General features: G+C 38.4%; 1 pseudogene; it reads left to right on the top strand.

Moving 5' to 3' along the window:
• Window positions 1-11,621: 11,621 nt before the first annotated feature.
• Window positions 11,622-21,494, top strand: LOC136146864 (guanylate-binding protein 1-like; annotated as a pseudogene).
• The last annotated feature ends 717 nt before the right edge of the window (window positions 21,495-22,211 follow it).

Here is a 22,211-nt window from a genome sequence, read left to right as displayed (position 1 = left end):
TGGCGCTCAGGTCTGTCCCCAACAACTTGCATAGCCTCAGGAGTGGAGGGAATACAACCGATAAAATCATTCTGAGCAGCTTTAAATTGGTGATAGTCGATCTCCATTTGGAAGGGCTGCCTAAAGGGTCTAGGGATTCTCCGGAAATCAAGGCTGCTGAGAGTCTCTTTTTGGAGGATACCTGAGCTAGCCGCCCAATTCTCCCAGGTAAGGAAGTCCAGATTTTCTCAGTTCTGTCTTCAGGGGAATATGGGAATTTGTGTACGTTAGGTCTTGGAATTACATAGATACCTTGAACCCCAAGAGTCTGCTCCTATGAACAGGTTTCTCCTGACACTTGCTCTGTGCCAGGTCCCTAGCTACCCTGATCTGCTCGGCCCATCCATGCACGATACAAACATTGTTAGCCAGACTTGGGAAGCCTAAAGTTTTATTTCTCTCTTGTGTAAGAGTTGGAAAGCCTTGCATGGCACAGGGAACTCTGCTCAATAATTATTGCCTATGAAAGCATGAAAAAAGATCTTAGCTCTGTGAGCCTCCATGTTCTTAAGAATAGGTAGGTAAAACAATAACTCCTCCTGGATTTGTTACTGTACAGGTTGATAACAAATAGCTTAATAAATAATTTTTATTTAGCCAGGATTAATATACTATTTCTTCAGTGAGCGAGTGAAGCCATGAGTTCATATGTCTGTAAGTCCTGTAAATTGTAAAATGCCTAGAAATCTGATTGATAGATTATTTTGTCAGGAAAAAAGTATAGATTGGCTTAACCCTTCTCCTCTGTATGAAATATCTTATTTCATTTTATCTGTTGGTGAGCAGTATGGAGTAAAGCAGAGTTTTTTGTTTTTTGGTTGTTTTTTTTTTTTGGGGGGGGTGTCTTATAAGCAGGAGAATTTAAAGAATTCTTAGAGTTAATATTTCAAAAAGCTTTGGGGAAGAGTAGATGAGTTTACACGACTGCATATCTCAGGTGTTTTGTTTGCTTGCTTTTGTTTTTCGCTTTTACTGTAAAGGAGATATCCAAGCAAATAAACTTTAAACTTCAATTAAACAGGTAAATTAGATTATTAGATTGTGTAGATGATTAACAGTTTCCAAAAGTTATTATCCGTAAAGTCTCCGTGATGATTAAAAATGTCCCAAATCCCTATTTACAGCAAGTTACCACAGCTGATTCTGATGTAACTTGTGCATGAGCCATGCTTTTAAAAAGTGCACGCTAAATGAGTAAACTTTATAGCTATTTTTAACTGTTGGTGAGTGTAAATGTGAATGAATTATTTCATATATTAGAGCTTTGAAGAAGTTATGAAATTAAATATAGTTATTACAAAAATAAGCAAGAAATAACCTACTGGGGTGTAAACAGTCTGAAGGTAGGGGCCCTCTAGTCTTTTTTTCTCAGGTTTCTCCAACGCCTGGCAGGGGGCAGTTAGAAAATGCTGGAAGGAGGGAGGAGGAGACGGGAGGAAGCGACCCCACCCTGCACCTCAGCAAAGGGGCTGAGTTTTGGTCCTCAGTCAGAGAAAGGATATCAGCCTCCTTTCCGCAGTTGAGGTAGGATTCATTCCTCTTCCTTTGTAGGGCTTCTTGTGCAGCCCCCAGGGGGATGCCGGAGGAGGAGCAGCGCATCTTGCTTTGGTCTCGCAACCGCAACCACCACACACAGCATCGCCGCGCGGCCACCAGCTACCTTTCAGCTTGCAGGTGAAGCGAGGGTACGCCAGTGCGGTCTGTGCTGGGAAATTCTTGTTGTTCGCTAACGGAAACGTGCCTGGAAGACCACACCGAGAAGCGAATTGTGTATTGCGCGGGGGAGCTGTAGCTGGGGGACAGGTTCTCAGTTCTCAGCTGCCTTTTGCTCGCCCCTCGCGCTCTCCCCGCGTCTGGCTTCGGAAATCGACTGTTCAGTAGCTGAAAATCAAGCAGGGATGTTATAGCCCTCCTGCTTGGGGAAGAGGCGAACCGAAAGAAGAGCTCATTTTGTGGTTTAACTGTCGGAGTTTTTAACGTTGGTGGTTTTGTTTTTTCGTTTTTTAAAAAATTGGGGAACGGATTGTGGGAGGAGGCTGGTGACAAGTCGGCCTGGCTCCTCTACACCTGGCATTGGAAACCCAGGTATCCCAAAAACAGACCTGGCCCGGTTTTTACGGTTGGCTTGGGTTTCTTTGGCCTCGCAATACAGAGCAGCAGCCGTGAATGTGACAAAGTAACTGTGGGGTGAAATAGTTCAACAGACCGTTTCTCAGGGGTGCTTTGCTGGGAAAGAGGTTTGGGGTTTTGTTTGCGTGAATGGTTAATTTTGGTAATTTTTGCTTACGCATTTCCTGTCTGCTTTCTGTCTCCCACAGCTTTTAAAAAGAGTACTTTTGTAGTTAACATACCTACTCTATTCATAACAATAAAAATATGTGCAGTATGTTCGTGCATATATGAAACCTTGATATTATATATATAGATTACCCAAAGATAATCACTACGATTTTGATGTACATTCTTCCTGACTTTTTTCCTTTCTTATATTAAGGTATATCTGTATTTTGATACCCTGAAGCTTATATAATTTGGAGTTCTGCTTTAGAGAAAATAAAAAATAAAAATTCAAAAAAAATTAAAATTAGCAAATACATTCTAAGTAACATTTTCTTAAAGCCGAGAGGGCTACAGAACTTTATATTACCTTCTTTTTTGTTTTTTTTTTTTTTGCACATGTTAGAGTACTTTCTTCTTATTTCTTCTCATATTTGAATTTCATTGTGCACAATAATTTCTGGCATTCTTAATAATGTTGAGCCCTACAGAAGAAACATTTTTAGTGCATTTTAAAATTTCATTTCATTATACTGAGCAACTGAATGACAGTTATAATTAAATTAACCTTTTACTATTTTTGTTGTCTTCTGAATAGGTATAGGTAGGAGCTGTTTTGCTTGAACAGCGTGGTCTTTGGTTCATTAGCTAGCTTTCTTTTTTATTTTTTAATTGGCGAATAATTGCTTTACAATGTTGTGTTGGCTTCTGCCATAAACAACGTGAATCAGTCATTTTAAATATATATATATATATACTTCCTCTTGAGCCTCCCCCCATCCTGTCCCTCTAGGGTCACAAAGCACAGAGGCTGAACTCCCTGTGTTATAAAGCAGCTTCCCACTAACTATCTATTTCACACATGATAGTGTATATATGGAAATGCTACTTTCTTAGTTTCTCCCACCCCCTCCTCCTGCTGCTGTGTCCACAAGTCTGGACACATGACTCCCCCCCTCATCTGTCTTATGGTTCTTTAGATCTTTAGTGGTAAATCTTTTCCAGAAGGTTCCAGTTTTTTTCATCCATGGTTGTTCTGCAAATGGTTATGACTTTGGTATGCCTATCAGAGGAGGTGAGCTCAGATGAGTGTCTTTCTACTCTATCATCTTGTGTGGTCTCCTGAATTTAATATTGAGGTATAAAAATCCTTTTTTCTTTTATATTTGATGTAATGCTATTCATCACATTTTCTTAGGAAAGTTTACCTTTAAGTTGTGATTATATACCATCTTTCCTAATGTTAAAGCTAAAATGTACTCACCCAATATAGTATCATGGTGAAATTAGATGATAAGTGCTTTCTTTTTTAAAAAAAAAAAAACTCTACAAAATGTATGAAGTAAACATAATTTTCTATTTCAACATTGCCAGTATTTCATCTTTTGACATTAGTCCACTCAGAGTCTGAAAAGACTTTGGGAATTCTGGTAGTTTTTCTTAGCTGCAGTTTATTTATCTCTAAGTGGATTTAGCTAACCTCTAGTATTTGTTTGTACTTTTCCAATTTATGATATTAAAATCAATGCAGATTTTCAATTCACTTAACTCTAAGTTGGCAATAAAAATATTATTTCCTCAATATGTACCTCAAAGGTTTGCTACATATGTGAGCTTTTAGAATGAATCTTCCAAGCAATAATTGGCATTAACCTGAAAGCTGTATTTCTTTTTTTCAAAACTATTTTAACACTTGGTGTGTACCCACAAAGATGGACTCTTTAATCTTTTAGTCAGTTTAAAAAAATCAGTACAAGTAAATGAGTAATAAATGTGATTGATTCTATAATGATTCAGTTCAATTTGACAGACATTTAATTGCATAATTATTATATGCTTATCCCTGTAATAGATATAGACTGTGACATGGTCCCAGATATTGAAGTGTTTACAATCTTGAAAGGTGAGAGTTTTATAAGAAAAACATACAAAGGAAATCTGGTGGTGGTTTAGTTGCTAAGTCACATCTGATACTAATTCAAATAATAATTAGTATATGAATATGTATGTGTTAACATGAATGTATACACATGAATGAGTATATGCATATAAAATTTCAGGTGAAAATGAAGAATGGTAACAAGTATATGGGTGATGGACATAGCGGGTAGCTATTCTAACTCTGTTAGTCAAAAAAGAATTCTCTGAAGAGGTAACATATATAAAAGTTGTCAGTAAAGGGAGGGGGTAAGCTATTTGAAGAGGTAGTGGAATAGTGTTTCAGGCAGGGGATCAGCAGGTTGCTGAGGTGAAAACAAGCTTGGTGTGCTCAGGAAACCATGAGATAATTTTGTTATAACACCAAAAATATATGCAACAAAATATCACAAATTTTTTTAATGAATCCTGAAACAGTCTTGGCCATTTTGAAAGTTAAACCCAAACTGGGCTAAATATAGTGCCCCTGTACTTCTGAGACACAGAGATTGATGTAGAAGGAGGGTGGGCACATGACCCAGACCTGAATAATAACAATCCTTTATCTCCTCACTGGATCCAAGAAGTCCTCCTTTCTCTCTTATGTTTTTGGCTTTATTTTTAATATGGTTTCTTGAGGCTATAAAGATGGGTTTCTAGAAAAGAATAGTCTAAGGAGAGTTAGTTCTTTTTTGAATGTAAACAAGATATTTTTAATATTTAATAATGCAGGCAAAAATAAATTCAGATTATTTCTTTCATATTCCATGGTTTGTAAATGTTCCAAAGAATATTTGTTTTAATTACACTCAAAAGTTCAGTTATAAGAGTATAATATTGGTAAAGGAAATTTTATTAAAATGGCTTATTAAACTGGTAGAATTTAATGGGGCTGCATTTAAGTGATATGAAATTTTTCATATTCTATTAGTGAATTCCAGAAAAAAATGGTCTAGCATCTTGTTTTAGAAATGGTGGGGTTCTTTGAAACCTAGGGTACTCAGCCATTGGGTGTAATGAAAATATTCAGACAGGAGCAATCTCATTATTCAACATCCTGCTACACAAAGTTTGGGAAAGTTGAAAAAGCTGCCCTCCATCAGGTGCTCACAGAAAATATTAAGTGTAGGGCAGTAGGCATGAGGGAGCTGCCTTGGTGGGGCAGGCAGGCTGGACATTTCTTGGTTTGAGGTTATGCCTCTGTACCTAGAGAAGAGAGATGACTGATATTGTCACCAGGAGACTTGAGCTGAATTACAGATAATTGCAGCCCACCATTGGGATATGAATAAGATCATAAAGAAATAAAAGACCCATATGATGCAGGTGTTCAGAGTCTGCTAAAATTGGGAGTAGAACAGCAATACTGAGAAAAACCTTTTGACTCTCCAGGTTTTACATAAAGAACAATGTAATTGCAGAACTCCACTGGAGAAATTTGAGGCTTTATTCACTTAAATTAGCTATAGAACAAACAAAACCCATGTCCACCTCAACTGCAACTATACTGAATCATCTTAACAGAAAAGAGATGTACCCATTTCTAAGCATAAGTACTATGTCAGTCCCAACTGTTTTTTACACAGTCACCAGCATTCAGTAAAAAATTGTGAGACACAGAAAAAAAGTGAAGTAAAAGCTATCCATTGTGAAGACATAAAGCAAGCAACAGAAATAGTGATAGACCAAGTGCTGGAACCATCAGACAGCCCTTTTAAAATCACTATAATTATTATGTTAAAGGATCTAGTGGGAAGATAAACACAGTAGACAGATGTGAATTTTCAGTGGAGAACTGGAAACTATTAGTAGAGTCAGACAGAAATACTGTAAATGACAATCAAGGTGTCCTTTAAAGCCTTTTGGGCTATAGTCCATGGGGTCGCAAAGAGTCAGACACGACTGAGCGACTAACACACACTTTAATGGGTTTAGCAGATGACCAAATGAGTACCCAGTGGAGGAAAGAATCAGAGAACTTTAGATAGGTCAATAGAATTTAAACTGAACCGTGAAGTTATTCAAGGAGTGAAAGAAATAGTTGAGAATCCAGTAGCTCAGTTATCATAAAACAGTATCAAAAGATTTGCTATACATGTGATATTAAAAAATCAAAAGGAAAGAGAACCTTCCAAAATTACTGAAAGACAGCACACTACAGGTTCAGAAGTTCAGAGAAACCCAAGTGGATAAATAAAAGAAAAACACAATATAGGCAGAGCAATGAGATCTAAACAAAAAGATCTTGAAGGCTATGAGACAAACAGATGATGCTGCTGCTAAGTCACTTCAGTCATGTTCGACTCTGTGCGACCCCATAAATTTCAGTCCACCAGGCTCCCCGATCCCTGGGATTCTCCAGGCAGGAGTACTGGAGTGGGGTGCCATTGCCTTCTCCAAAAACAGATGCTACATGCAGGGAAACAAGGGTAAAAATATGAACAACTTCTTTCTGGAAATGCTGCAAGTTAGGGAAAGTGGAAAGACATTTCTGAAGTACTAAATAAAACAATATTAACTCAGATTTCTTTACTCAGTAAAAAAAAAGTCTCCAAATGGATATAAAAATACAGAGATTTCATAGCAAAGCTGATAGAAATATATTTTAATGGACTCAGTGTAAATCCAATGAAAATTTATGCTATTGTTGGTGGAAGAAAGGTGACTCTAAAATTTATATGAAGATTTCTTATTTGTAGGATAGATACAAGAAAGTATCCCTCTAAATGTGGCATCACATATTTGTGAATGTGAAGAAGATGAAAGGCTCTCTTCTGTCACTCCTTGAGAGGCACTGATGTCCCTTCTGTCCCTTTTCCTTCAACACAGGTTCAGCTGTTCTTTTCTAAGGCTGAGTATATTCCTGTGAAGCCACATCACTGATGGTGACCATAAACACTACTGCAGATACAGCCCTGGAGTCTGGAGTGTTCCTCATTTGCCCTAACACCATTCCACAGGAACAGATTTGGTGCCTCTCAATTGAGGCCAGTTGGAAGTAGTATCTTCACCTCTTGGTCTTAAGATCCAATCTGTGAAATTAAAACAACAGTTATATAATTTGGCTTCCTTTGTTTCCTGTGACATCTACTTCCAAAGCTGAAGATGTCTATGAGAAGATTATCATAAGTTTGAAAGTGTCCATTATACACTTCTAAAACATTTCAAGGCTACTTCATTTTAGGTTAAGAAATTTTCAAATTTGTGACTTGGGCCTCATGTCAATCAAATTTCTCTGTCAAAAGCAATTGATTTGCATCTTGCCTATCGCTTCCCTGGTGGCTCAGACGGTAAAGTGTCTGCCTGCAATGCTGGAGACCCAGGTTCAATCTTTGGGTTGAGAAGATCCCCTGGAGAAAGAAATGGCAACCCAATCCAGTACTCTTGCCTGGGAAATTCCATGGACTGAGGAGCCTGTAAGGCCACAGTCCATGGGGTCGCAAAGAGTCAGACAGGACTGAGTGACTTCACTTTCACTTTCACTTAAAAGTCATTATTATAGCTCCAATGCTATCAAAACCAGCATTTGTATTGATAAACAGAGTTAATAGACACAGCATAGTCTATTGCTGTGTCTTACTTAAGAGCAGTAAGTATACTGGAGATCTGACAGTTTGTAACATGCTCTACATTAACAGTACCAAACTTGGAACTTTCGATAAGTGACTTAATTTTACCCAATCTCAGCTTTTAGAAATCTCTATAAGAGAAATAATATTGAAATCAATATTGATTTTGAAGATAGTGTTCTTTTCAACCAAGACAGTTCCTTGGATATTAAATTGTACATTATCATTTTCCTTTATGAATTGTACAGCTTGCAAAGGCAGTTATAAAGTATTATTAGTAAGTGCTCCAGCAAAATAGGCTGTGGTCTTTGGTACCTTTGAAAGTTCAGTTCAAGTCTGGAAGTACAGCTGAACAGTAAGAACAAGACCCTATCTGATTGTGGGAAATTCAGCATAATAAAACTCTGCAAAGAACAGGGGGAAAGACAGATGTTAAAATATTTGCTTTTCTTCCTTTAATAATAAGTCATATTTTGAGCAACTAAAAAATTTCAAACTCCTATAATGCAACCCAATTGGGTAATTCATATAAAACTCCACCAGGGCTTCCCTGGTGGCTCAGTGGAAAGAATCTGCAAATTGCAATGCAGGAGACCATGGTTCAGTCCCTGGGTCAGAAAGATCACCTGGAGAAGGGGATGGCAACCCAGTTTGGTATTCTTGCCTGGAGAATCCCATGGGCAGAGGAGTCTGGTGGGCTACAGTCCATGGGGTTGCAAAGAGTCCAGACACACTGACCTGCTACGTTTCACTTTTTCTGTAATTTTTCTATAGGCTTCCCAGGTGGTGCAAGTGGTAAAGAACCTGCCTGCCAATACAGTAGACATAAGAAATGTGGGTTCCATCCCTGCGTTGGGAAGATCCCCTGGAAGAGGGCACAGCAACTCACTCTAGTATTCTTGCCTGGGAAATCTGTGGACTGAGAAGTCTGGTGGACTACAGTCCAAAGGGTTGCAGAATCGGATATGACTGAGGTGACTTAGCACACATGCACCATAATATTTCTATAATTTTTAAGAACTATTTTGCTGGAACTCCTTTTTACAAGAATTTGTTATTGCAAAATTCAGACTTAAATAGAAGAAAGTAGGGAAAGCCACTAGATGATTCAGGTATGATCTAAATGAAATACCTTACGATTATACAGTGGAATTGACAAATAGATTCAAGGGATTAGATCTGATACACAGAGTGCCTGAAGAACTATGGATGGACGTTTGTGACATTACACAGGAGGCAGAGATCAAGCCCATCCCCAAGAAAAAGAAATGCAAAAAGGCAAAATGGTTGTCTGAGGAGGGCTTACAGAGTTGAGAAAAGAAGAGAAGCAAAAGGAATAGGAGAAAAGGAAAGATATACCCATTCGATGAAGAGTTCCAAAGAATAGTATGGAGAGATAAGAAAGCCTTCTTCAGTGATCGATGCAAAGAAGTAGAGGAAAACAATACAATGGGAATGAGTAGAGATCTCTTCAAGAAAATTAGAGATATGAAGGGAAATTTTCATGCAAAGATGGACACAATAGAGGACAGAAATGGTATGGACCTAACAGAAGCAGAAGATACTAAGAAGAGATGGCAAGAATACACAGAAGAACAATACAAAAGAGATCTTCATGACCCAGATAATCATGATGGTGTGATCACTCACCTAGAGTCAGACATCCTGGAATGCAAAGTCAAGTGGGCCTTAGGAAGCATAGTTATGAACTAGTGGAGGTGATGGAATTCCAGTTGAGATATTTCAAATCCTAAAAGATGATGCTGTGAAAGTGCTGCACTCAATATGTCAGCAAATTTGGAAAACTCAGCAGTGGCCCCAGGACTGGAAAAGGTCAGTTTTCATTCCAATCCCAAAGAAAGGCAATGCCAAAGAATATTAAAACTACCACACAATTGCACTCATCTCATATGCTAGCAAGTTAAGTTCAGTCAGTCGCTCAGCTGCATCTGACTCTTTGCGATCCCATGGACTGCAAGACACCAGGTTTCCCTGTCCATCACCAATTCCAAGAGCCTACTCAAATTCATGTCCATTGCATCAGTGCTGCCATCCAATCATCTCATCCTCTGTTGTCACCTTCTCCTCCTGCCCTCAATCTTTCCCAGCATCAGGGTCTTTTCCAATGAGTCAGTTCTCTGCATCAGGTGGCCAAAGTATTGGAGTTTCAGCTTCAACATCAGTCCTTCCAATGAATATTCAGGACTCATTTCCTTTAGGATTGACAGGTTGGATCTTCTTGCAGTCCAAGGGACTCTCAAGAGTCTTCTCCAACACCACACTTCAAAAGCATCAATTCTTTGGCACTCAGCTTTCTTTAGAGTCCAACTCTCACATCCATACATGACTACTGGAAAAACCATAGCTTTGACTAGATGGAACTTTGCTGGTAAAGCAATGTCTCTGCTTTTTAATATGCTGTCTAGGTTGGTCATATTTTTTCTTCCAAGGAGCAAACATCTTTTAATTTCATGGCTGCAATCACCACCTGCAGTGATTTTGGAGCCCCCCAAAATAAAATCTTTCACTGTTTCCATTATTTCCCCGTCTATTCCCCAGCATGAAGTGATGGGACTGGATGCCATGATCTGAGTTTTCTGAATATTGAGTACTAAATCAACTTTTTCACTCTCCTCTTTCACCTTCATCAAGAGGCTCTTTAGTTCTTCTTCATGTTCTTCCATAAGGGTGGTGTCATTTGTGTATGTGAGGTTATTGATATTTCTCCCGGCAATCTTGATTCCAGCTTGTGCTTCATTCAGTCCGGCATTTCTCATGATGTTCTCTTCATATAAGTTAAATAAGCAGGGTAACAATATACAGCCTTGATGTACTCCTTTCCCAATTTGGAACCAGTCTGTTGTTCCATGTCCAGTTCTAACTGTTGCTTCTTGACCTGCATTCTTATTTCTCAGGAGGCAGGTCAGGTGGTCTGGTATTCCCATCTCTTTCAGAAGTTTCCACTGTTTGTTGTGATCCAGACAGTCCAAGGCTTTGGTATAGTCAATAAAGCAAAAGTAGATTTTTTTCTGGAACTCGCTTGCTTTTGCAATGATCCAGTGGATGTTGGCAATTTGATCTCTGATTCCTCTGCCTTTTCTAAATCCAGATTAAACATCTGGAAGTTCATGGTTCATGTACTGTTGAAGCCTGGCTTGGAGAATTTTGAGCATTATTTTCCTAAATTGTGAGATGAGTGCAATTGTGTGGTAGTTTGAGCATTCTTTGGGATTGTCTTTCTTGGGATTGGAATGAAAACTGACCTTCCCGTCCCCTGGTCACTGCTGAGTTTTCCAGATTTGCTGGCATATTGAGTGCAGCACTTTCACAGGATCATATTTAAGATTTGAAATAGCTCAGCTGGAATTCCATCACCTCCACTAGTTTTGTTCATAGTGATGCTTCCTAAGGCCCACTTGACTTTGCATTCCAGGATGTCTGACTCTAGGTGAGTGATCACACCATCGTGGTTACCTGGGTCATGAAGATCTTTTTTGTATTGTTCTTCTGTGTATTCTTGCCACCTCTTCTTAGTATCTTCTGCTTCCGTTAGGTCCATACCATTTCTGTCTACAAGAAACCCACCTCAAAACAAGAGACACATACAGACTAAAAGTGAAGGGCTGGAAAAAATATTTCACGCAAACGGAGACCAAAAGAAAGCAGGAGTCGCAATACTCATATCAGATAAAATAGACTTTTAAATAAAGGATGTGAAAGGAGACAAAGAAGGACACTACATAATGATCAAAGGATCAATCCAAGAAGAAGATATAACAATTATAAATATATATGCACCCAACATAGGAGCACCGCACTATGTACAGCAAATGCTACCGAGTATGAAAGAATTAATAGTAACACAATAATAGTGGGAGACTTTAATACCCCACTCACAACTATGGATAGATCAACTAAACAGAAAATTAACAAGGAAACACAAACCTTAAATGACACAATGGACCAGCTAGACCTAATTGATATCTATAGGACATTTCACCCTAAACCAACAACTTCACCTTTTTCTCAAGTGCACACGGAAACTTCCCCAGAATAGATCATACCCTGGGCAATAAATCTGGTCTTGGAAAATTCAAAAAAATTGAAATCATTCCAGTCATTTTTCTGACCACAGTGCAGTAAGATTAGATCTCAATTACAGGGAAAAAATTGTTAAAAATTCAAACATATGGAGGCTAAATAACACGCGTCTGAATAACTAACAAATCATAGAAGAAATCAAAAAAGAAATCAAAATATGCATAGAAATGAATGAAAATGAAAACACAACAATCCAAAACCTATGGGACACTGTAAAAGCAGTGCTAAGGGGAAGGTTCATAGCATTACAGGCTTACCTCAAGAAACAAGAAAAAAGCCAAATAAATAACCTAACTCTACATCTAAAGCAATTAGAGAAGGAAGAAATGAAGAACCCCAGGGTTAGTTAGAAGGAAAGAAATCTTAAAAATTAGGGCAGAAATAAATGCAAAAGAAACTGAAGAGACAATAGCAAAAATCAACAAAGCTAAAAGCTGGTTTTTTGAAAAAATAAACAAGATTGACAAACCATTAGCAAGACTCATTAAGAAACAAAGAGAGAAGAACCAAATCAACAAAATTAGAAATGAAAATGGAGAGATCACAACAGACAACACGGAAATACAAAGGATCAGGAGAGACTACTACCAGCAGCACTATGCCAATAAAATGGACAACTTGGAAGAAATGGACAAATTCTTAGAAAAGTATAACTTTCCAAAACTGAACCAGGAAGAAATAGAAGATCTTAACAGAGCCATCACAAGCAAGGAAATTAAAACTGTAATCAGAAATCTTCCAGCAAACAAAAGCCCAGGACCAGATGGCTTCACAGCTGAATTCTACCAAAAATTTAGAGAAGAGCTAACACCTATATTACTCAAACTCTTCCAGAAAATTGCAGAAGAAGGCAAACTTCCAAACTCATTCTGTGAGGCCAACATCACCCTAATTCCAAAACCAGACAAAGATGTCACACAAAAGTAAAACTACAGGCCAATATCACTGATGAACATAGAGGCAAAAATCCTTAACAAAATTCTAGCAAACAGAAGCCAACAACACATTAAAAAAATCATAACCATGACCAAGTGGGCTTTATCCCAGGAATGCAAGGATTATTTAATATCTGCAAATCAATCAATGTAATACACCACATTAACAAATTGGAAGATAAAAACCATATGATATTCTCAATAGATGCAGAGAAAGCCTTTGACAAAATTCAAATCCCATTTATGATTAAAATTCTTCAGAAAACAGGAATAGAAAGAAAATACCTCAACATAATAAAAGCTATATATGACAAACCCACAACAAGCATTACCCTCAATGGTGAAAAATTGAAATAATTTCTCCTGAAATCAGGAACAAGACAAGGGTGCCCACTCTCACCACTGCTATTCAACATAGTTTTAGAAGTATTGGCCACAGCAATCAGAGCAGAAAAAGAAGTCAAGGAATCCAGATAGGAAAAGATGAAGTGAAACTCTCACTGCTTGCAGATGACCTGATTCTCTACATAGAAAACCCTAAAGAATCTACCAGAACATTACTAGAGCTAATCAACAAATACACTAATGTTGCAATATAAAATTAACACACAGAAATCCCCTGCATTCTTACACACTAACAATGAGAAAACAGAAAAAGAGATTAGGGAAACAATACCATTCACCACTGCAACAAAAAGAATAAAATACTTAGGAGTATATCTATCTAAAGAAACAAAAGACCTATACATAGAAAACTATAAAACACTGATGAAAGAAATCAAAGAGGACACAAACAGATGGAGAAACATACCGTGTTCATGGATTAGAAGAATCAATATTGTCAAAATGGCTATTCTACACAAAGCAATCTATAGATTCACTGCAATTCCTATCAAGCTACCAATGGTATTTTTCACAGAACTAGAACAAATAATTTCACAATTTGTATGGAAATACAAAAAACCTCGAATAGTCAAAGTAATCTTGAGAAAGAAGAATGGAACTGGACAAATCAACCTGCCTGACTTCTGGCTTTACTACAAAGCCACAGTTATCAAGACAGTATGGTACTGGCACAAAGACAGAAATATAGATCAATGGAACAGAATAGAAAGCCCAGAGATAAATCCACGAACCTATGGACACCTTATCTTCGACAAAGGAGGCAAGGATATACAATGGAGAAAAGACAACCTCTTTAACAAGTGGTGCTGGGAAAACTGGTCAACTACTTGTAACAGAATGAAACTTGAACACTTTTTAACACCATACACAAAAATAAACTCAAAATGGATTAAAGATCTAAATGTAAGACCAGAAACTATAAAACACCTAGAGGAGAACATAGGCAAAACACTCTCCGACATGAATCACAGCAGGATCCTCTATGACCCACTTCCCAGAATATTGGATATAAAAACAGAAATAATCAAATGGGAACTAATGAAACTTAAATGCTTTTGCACAACAAAGGAAACTATAAGAAAGGTGAACAGACAGCCCTCAGATTGGGAGAAAATAATAGCAACTGAAACAACAGACAAAGGATTAATCTCAAAAATATACAAGCAACTCCTGAAGCTCAATTCCAGAAAAATTAATGACCCAATCAAAAAATAGGCCAAAGAACTAAACAGACAGTTCTCCAAAGAAGACATACAGATGGCTAACAAACACATGAAAAGATGGTCAACATCACTCATTATCAGAGAAATGCAAATCAAAGCCACAATGAGGTACCATTACACGCCAGTCAGGATGGCTGCTATCGAAAAGTCTACAAGCAATAAATGCTAGAGAGGGTGTGGAGAAAAGGGAACCCTCTTACGCTGTTCGTGGGAATGCAAGCTAGTACAGCCGCTATGGAGAACAGTGTGGAGATTTCTTAAAAACCTGGAAATAGAACTGTCATATGACCCAGCAATCCCACTCCTAGGCATACACACCGAGGAAACTAGATCTGAAAGAGACACGTGCACCCCAGTGTTCATTGCAGCACTGTTTATAATAGCCAGGACATGGAAGCAACCTAGATGCCCATCAGCAGACAAATGGATAAGGAAGCTGTGGTACATATACACCATGAAATATTACTCAGCCATTAAAAAGAATTCACTTGAATCAGTTCTAATGAGATGGATGAAACTGGAGCCCATTATACAGAGTGAAGTAAGACAGAAAGATAAAGAACATTATGGCATACTAACACATATATATGGAATTTAGAATGATGGTAATGATAACCCTATATGCAAAACAGAAAAAGAGACACAGATGTACAGAACAGACTTTTGGACCCTGTGGGAGAAGGCGAGGGTGGGATGTTTTGAGAGAACAGCATGAATATTATCTATAGTGAAACAGATCACCAGCCCAGGTTGGATGCATGAGACAAGTGCTCAGACCTGGTGCACTGGGAAGACCCAGAGGAATCAGGTGGAGAGGGAGGTGGGAGGTGGTATCAGGATGGGGAATACATGTAACTCCATGGCTGATTCATGTCAATGTATGACAAAACCCACTGCAATGTTGTGAAGTAATAGCCTCCAACTAATAAAAATAAATGGAAAAAAAAAAAAAAAAAAAAAGAATGAAACACAATCCTGGTAATATATGTTCTGATTTCCAGGGTGACAACCAGAATAACCCCTGGATCTTTGCCCTAGCAATACTCTCGAGCAGCACTTTTGTGTTCAATAGTATGAGAACTATCAACCAGCAGGCCATGGACCAACTGCAGTATCCTTTTGGGATCCAAACCATATCAAAGTCAGAGGGGAGACCAATATTTAAAAAACAGCTGACTAACTATGAATCCTGGTGAATCAAACACAAGGAATATAAAAAAGAATTCAATGGCAAGGGGAAAATCCTATAACCTACTGGAGAATTGATGCTTGGGATACTTGGGTTAAGGACAAAGGAAATAAAGGTTTGTATGTGGGACTAATGTAGGACTGCGGAGGGTTTACTGTTCATTCACGCCAGTTTTCCTTATTTTGCTACTCAGCTATGTGATAGAGCTGACAGACAGAATCAGGGCAAAATCCACACCTGATGTGGATGGGGTTGAGGATTCAGCTGACTTTGTGAGCTTCTTTCCAGACTTCGTATGGACACTGAGGGATTTCTCCCTCGACTTGGAAGCAGATGGACAGTCCATCACAGCCAAAGAGTACCTGGAGAATTCACTCAAGCTTAAGAAAGGTAACGGTGAATTGGTAAACAGATGACAAAACACTAAAAACTATTGTTCCTTAGTTTTCTATAAACAGTTGTCTTCTGTTTATAGTTTCTATTTCTTCTCAAGGGGTGATTACTAAGAAGTAATGCTTGTTTACTATATGAATTAATAGATTTGGTTTTAGATTATTTTTCTCCCTGTTCTAAGAATAAACTTCTTTTTCTTTCACCTTCCCTATGCTGTGATTAGATTGATATCTCCATGCTTAGGACTTGTGGTGCTGTAATTAGCCAAAGAATAGGAGTAGAATCGTCATTTATTTGAAGAAAAGAAATGCAAGTGTGAACCATGCACAGTTCAGGGGTGGTAAAGGATTGTCACAGGCAAATATTGTCCAATCTAGCCTGCCAGTTGGTTTTGTAAATATAATTTTATTGGAATAATGTCATACCCATTCATTTACAGTTTCTCTATGACTGCTTTTAGGCTACAATAGGAGACTTGAGTACTCAGAAAAAGAGACCATCTATCTGGCTTGCAAAGTCTAAAATATTTACTGTTTGACCCTTTATGGGAAATGTTTGCAAGATCCTACATTAGGCAAATTCCTTTTTTCTTCTTCCAGGTACCAGCCCGAAAGATAAAACTTTTAATCTGCCTCGACTCTGTATCCGAAAGTTCTTCCCAAAGAAGAAATGCTTCATCTTTGATCGGCCACTCACCGGAAGAAATTGGGCCAGCTTGAGGAACTGTGTGACGATGAGCTGGACTCTGAATTTGTGCAACAAGCTGCGGTCTTCTGTTCCTACATTTTTAGCAATTCCAAAACTAAAACTCTCTCAGGAGGCATCCAGGTGGATGGACCTCGTGAGTCCTATTCCCAGTCTTCACTCTCACTGTTAAGACTAAAGGATGGTGTGATAACATCCATATAGCTTCAACTTTGAAAACTGCACATCTACTGCTATTATCGTGTTAAATTCTAGGTGGCACCAGCACTTCTAATAGGTTTTATTAATCAGACTTCATAGTTGAGAAAAGATACAAAAGCAAAGAATAAAAGTTCTAAGAGCTTACAATTGTCCTAGTAAACTGGATCTGCCCTGTCCAACATGGCTGTCACTAGACAGTTGTGCCTATCTAAATGTAGCTAATGAAAAATATACAAATTTAACATTCTGATCACACAGCTATGTCTCAAGGGCTCACACCTACGTGAGGCTAGTGGCTCCCACCATGGACAGCACACACAGAACACTTCCATCATCACAGAAATTTCTCCTATAATGCTCTGCTAGAATAAGCAAAATGGAGGACTCATTTTGATTTGCTCCACAAATATTAATCAAATGTTTCCCATGGACTTACCAGTGCTGATGGTACAGACATAAGTGAGAGAGAGATGGTTTCTGGCCTAACAGTACCTGCAGGTGAAGTAAATGTACTCAATAAACACAAAAGTTTCTCAACCTTTGGTGTATATATACCACCTGAGGATCTTGCCAAAGAGGAGGGTCTAAGTCAGTCAAACTCGGGCAGAGGCTGAGAGTCTGCATTTTTAGCAAGTTTTCAGGTGATTCTGTAGAATAAATGGTTGGTAATAAACAACACTAGAATTAGACAGAATAGAAAGTTTCCTCACTCTGCCTACAGTAAACATCATCATTGTTCTCTGTCGTAGATCTAGAGACCCTGGTGCAGACCTATGTCAGTACCATCAACAGTGGAGATCTGCCCTGCATGGAGAATGTAGTCCTGGCCTTGGCTGAGATCAAGAACACAGCCGCACTACAAAAGGCCATTGTCCACTATGACCAGCAGATGGGCCAGGAGCTGCAGCTACCCACAGAAACCCTCCAGGAGCTGCTGGACCTGCACAGGGCCAGTAGGAAGAGACCACTGAAGTCCTCATGAAGAGTTCCTTCAAAGACATAGACCAATTATTTCTAAAAGAATTGGCAGTAATTTTTTCCTCAAGTTTATACACATTAGGCTCTTGGAAAGTAAAGTATTACTAGAAAATGAAATAGGTGCTTATTTTGTGAAAAGCAATTTTTCTAGACAAATATTATTTGCTATCATAAGAGGAACCAATTTTATTATGATATACTTTATTATGAGGCATTGAAACTTTTTTCTTTCATGAATAAACTAATAATCTTCCCTATAATTTCATTACATGCATACAGGTAATAATCAGAGCTTTTAATCAATCAACATACTCATTTTTATCAGACTGATTGGCTATTTTGGCCAAAAGCAAAGAATATTTTTTTCTTAGTTATCATGAGCAGGTTTATTTTGAGCTACATTTATTTCACATGCAATCATTTGTCCAGTTGGAAAATTAGGAGTTTTCTCCAAAGGTGAAGCATGTAGCTAGTAATCTCTGCTCCAAAGTTTACCCTCATGGAGAAAGGGGCTTCTGTAGAAAGTCAGGATCAGAAGGAAGGATATGATTTTGTTGCATTTCTGTGAATTCTTCTAGTGGTCACAGACCTTTTTTACTTTTATTTTTTTGAGAAGCTTTCCCAGAAATTTGGAGGTCAAGATAACCTCTTTTAATTCTTCTGTTAATTAATACTTCTTATTTTTTACATTAAAGACCCAGCTAGATAAAAAGCAAGATGACTTATGTAATCAGAATCTTAAAGCATCAGAAGATCATTGCTCTGCTTTACTGAAGGATGTTTTCAGTCCTCTAGAAGAAGAAATGAAACAGGGGATTTATTTGAAACCAGGGGGCTATCGCCTCTTCATTGAGAAGAGCAAGAGCTGAAGAAGAAGTATTTTCAGGAGCCCAGAAAGGGCATACAGGTAACCAAGTTTGATTCTGGGAAGCTACTGATGCCTCCTTGAGGTGACAGTTTGAACACGTGTATTGTATACAGATGCGCAATTACAGGACCAACAGCATTCAGGCTCTCATTCTATAAACACGTACAGGGAGCCTGTTACACCAGATATAACCAATGTGTTCATCCAAGAGCATACATTAAGTTAACAATTGAGTTGTAAACTGGATTACCAGATGTATCCAAAATTTCAAATAATGTCATCATTTACCTCTCTGCCTGTGGCTCTCCCCAGCCCCACACTTCCCTCCTTCCCAGTCTCCCTCTACCCCCTTTATTCAGATCCACTTTATCCATGATGCCTTCCTTCTCCAACAAGCTCACGCCATATGGGACCACAGCACCCACAGCTCCAAAATCAGAGCCCTCAGTTTACAAGAAGAGAATCACTATATACATATATATCAACCTCTTATAAAGGATTCTGCTCAGGAGGGCACCTTGCTTGGCCAGTCTGGAGCATGTGCTTATCTGAGTGCCAGGAAATCTGATCATCAGGCACACCAGGGCCAAGAGGAGCAGTTCCTAGAGGGAAAGGTGGTGGGCAAACAGGAATGAGTGCTTACAGCCATTTCCTAATACTAACCCTATTTTGTCTGGGTCCCAGGCTGAGATTTCTTCAGGAATACTTGAAGTCCAAGGAGTCTGTGACCGATGCAGTTCTACAGACAGATCAGATGCTCTCAGAGAAGGAAAAGTTGATAGAAGGTGAGGAGCAAGTCAAGAGTCTAGACAGCCCTGAAAGCTCTTAAAAGTTCTAGCTAATTCAGCTAGGTGAACCGAGGAGCCTTAAACTATAGCAACATGAGAAAAGATGTCTCTTGTTTGCTAATATCTTTTCTGAATAGGGTGTATGCAACTAGTAGCAACAGTGATAGGTAACTGTAGATGGAAGAAAGAAGCAACTTGGTCTCCACATACATTTTTCTTTTTCCTCTTCCTCCTGACAGTGGAACGTGTGAAAGCTGAATCTGCACAGGCTGCAGCAAAAATGCTGGAGGAAATGCAAATAAAGAACCAGCAGATGATGGAACAGAAAGAAAAGAGCTATCAGGAACATGTGAAACAACTGACTGAGAAGATGGAGAGGGATAGGACCCAGTTACGGGAAGAGCAAGAGAGAACTCTTCCTGTCAAACTGCAGGTATTTAATTGCAACACCATGTGGCTCCTGTTATTCTGTTTTCTGTCTACACTCTCTGGTCACAAATGTGGCCCAGCAGTGAGAACTTGAAGCCCAGAAGAAGGACCTTGCTTGCTCACTTGTACTTTTCAAACCCCGTTTGTCTGCCTGAACTGGCCCCTACAGTGTCTTGTTACTAAAAGATTTTACTTGCAGTTATGTCACAACTAGTCTTTTATCACTATATCTGTCAATCATGGAAGCTGTTATCTGCTAGGCATTAAAAAAAGGGGGTCTTATCCATATCAAAGCAAGAGCTGTCATGTCCTTAATACTTAGGAGATGAAAGAGAGGTTAAGACAAGACTAAATAACTTTTATAGGGTCACAATGCTTGGGAAGATATCTGAACTGTCTTCACCACTTAGAGGAATACATGATTTTTTTTTTTTCTGTCACAACTGGTATGACTTTTAGCTATAAGAAATCCTTCATAAGCAGGACTCCTTAATCCTCACACCAATGTGTCCATCTATCACTCCTACTGGTTTCCTATGCCCTGCTCCTAGTATGTGTTGAGTTGTGCAGAAATCCAGTATGGTCAAGTCTGGGGCCCTGATTCCCTCACCTATATTTTGGTCCTCCTGCCACCAAGTTGTGGAAGGTTAGATCAAATTTCCTGATCTAAGATTCAGACAATGTATCAGATTTTGGAAATCTGTCTGTTTCTGTGCTGTGTGTGTACGTGTGTGTGTATTAAAAAATAAAAATACATAGATAAGACTCAAAGCCAAACATTTCATTAAGATTGTCTACAAAGGTTGTATACAAATAATGGGAGAAAAAATTAAGACTGCTAATTGAGATTTATCAACATATCAGGATGAACTTATATCAGGAGATATAAGTCAAAAATCTTTCTTAACTCAGGGAGACTCAGGATAAGCAATCACAGAGATAGAAGATGTAAGAGAAGGTATAATGATAATTAATGATAGGGAAAATTTCAAGAAGAAACTAAATATTTTTGAGTAACATGGAAACTTACATTACCACATGTAAAATAGACAGCCAATGGGAATTTGCTATATGGCTCAGGAAACTCAAACAGGGGCTCTGTATCAACCTGGAGGGGTAGGATGGGGAGGGAGTTGTGAGGGAGGTTCAAAAGGGACGGATATACGTATACCTATGGCTGATTCATGTTGAGGTTTGACAGAAAACAGCAAAATTCTGTAAAGCAATTATCCTTTGATAAAAAATAAACTAATTAAAAGTAAAAATGAAAAAATAAAAAATCCTTGAATGTGGAAACTAGAGAGTAGTTAGAGATTTACTTAATTATATACACTACTCAGTCTCCATTTGTATTTTTTAGGAACAGTCCCGACTACTACAGGAAGGATTTCAAGAAGAGACAAGACTACTTCATAATGAAATACAGAATCTCCAGAAGAACATGAATAAACCAAAAAAGGAATGTTTCCTAAGCTAAAGAATTAAAGAATAGAGCTTTCCTTGTCACTCTTACACAAGGCATTACTCAAGAAGTTTAAAACTGAGAAAAATGTCACCATACTTGATAATATTTAGGTTTTGCATTTTTACTACACTAAAATTTGCAAAGACACACAGTTCTATAATTGAAATCATGTACATCTTCCTCACAATATTGCAAACTGTGTAGCAAATGCACTTTACCTCTGTGCCAGCACAGGAGGTATCATAAACTGGTACCACCCAGGAACTTCTTCCAGATGACCACTAGTTAAACAAGTGGATACTGAGCAAAGTTACGTCAAAGTCTTGGGACATAGTTGGTAATGAGTTTGACCAAATGCACAAAAGGTTGGGAAGAACCATTTTAGCTTCTAGTGAAGGCAGGGTATGGTGTCCCATTGCTTCAAGACTGCACAGTTTGTCAGTAGGGATGTGACTCCTGGATACCTGGAATGGGCAGTACTTACTGGTGAATCCCAAGCTAAAGCAAATCACCTTGCATAGTGATCTAGAAGGTCTACAGAATTTCCACAGGAAGATGGAAGAAACCATTAGCATGATTATAACTTGGATCATAAAGAAGTGGGCTAAAAAAGGAAACTTTCCCTTCTTGTTCATTTCACCCAGATTATAATTTTAATTACCTAATTAATAATTTTAATGGGATACTTTAGAACTTTAAGTGACACTAGACTAAACATAGTAACAGGAT

Source organism: Muntiacus reevesi, chromosome 1 (genome assembly GCF_963930625.1).
Source record: "Muntiacus reevesi chromosome 1, mMunRee1.1, whole genome shotgun sequence".
Lineage (NCBI taxonomy): Eukaryota > Metazoa > Chordata > Mammalia > Artiodactyla > Cervidae > Muntiacus > Muntiacus reevesi.
The sequence above is the reverse complement of the archived record's forward strand: the minus strand, read 5'-3'. Positions and strand labels throughout refer to the sequence as shown.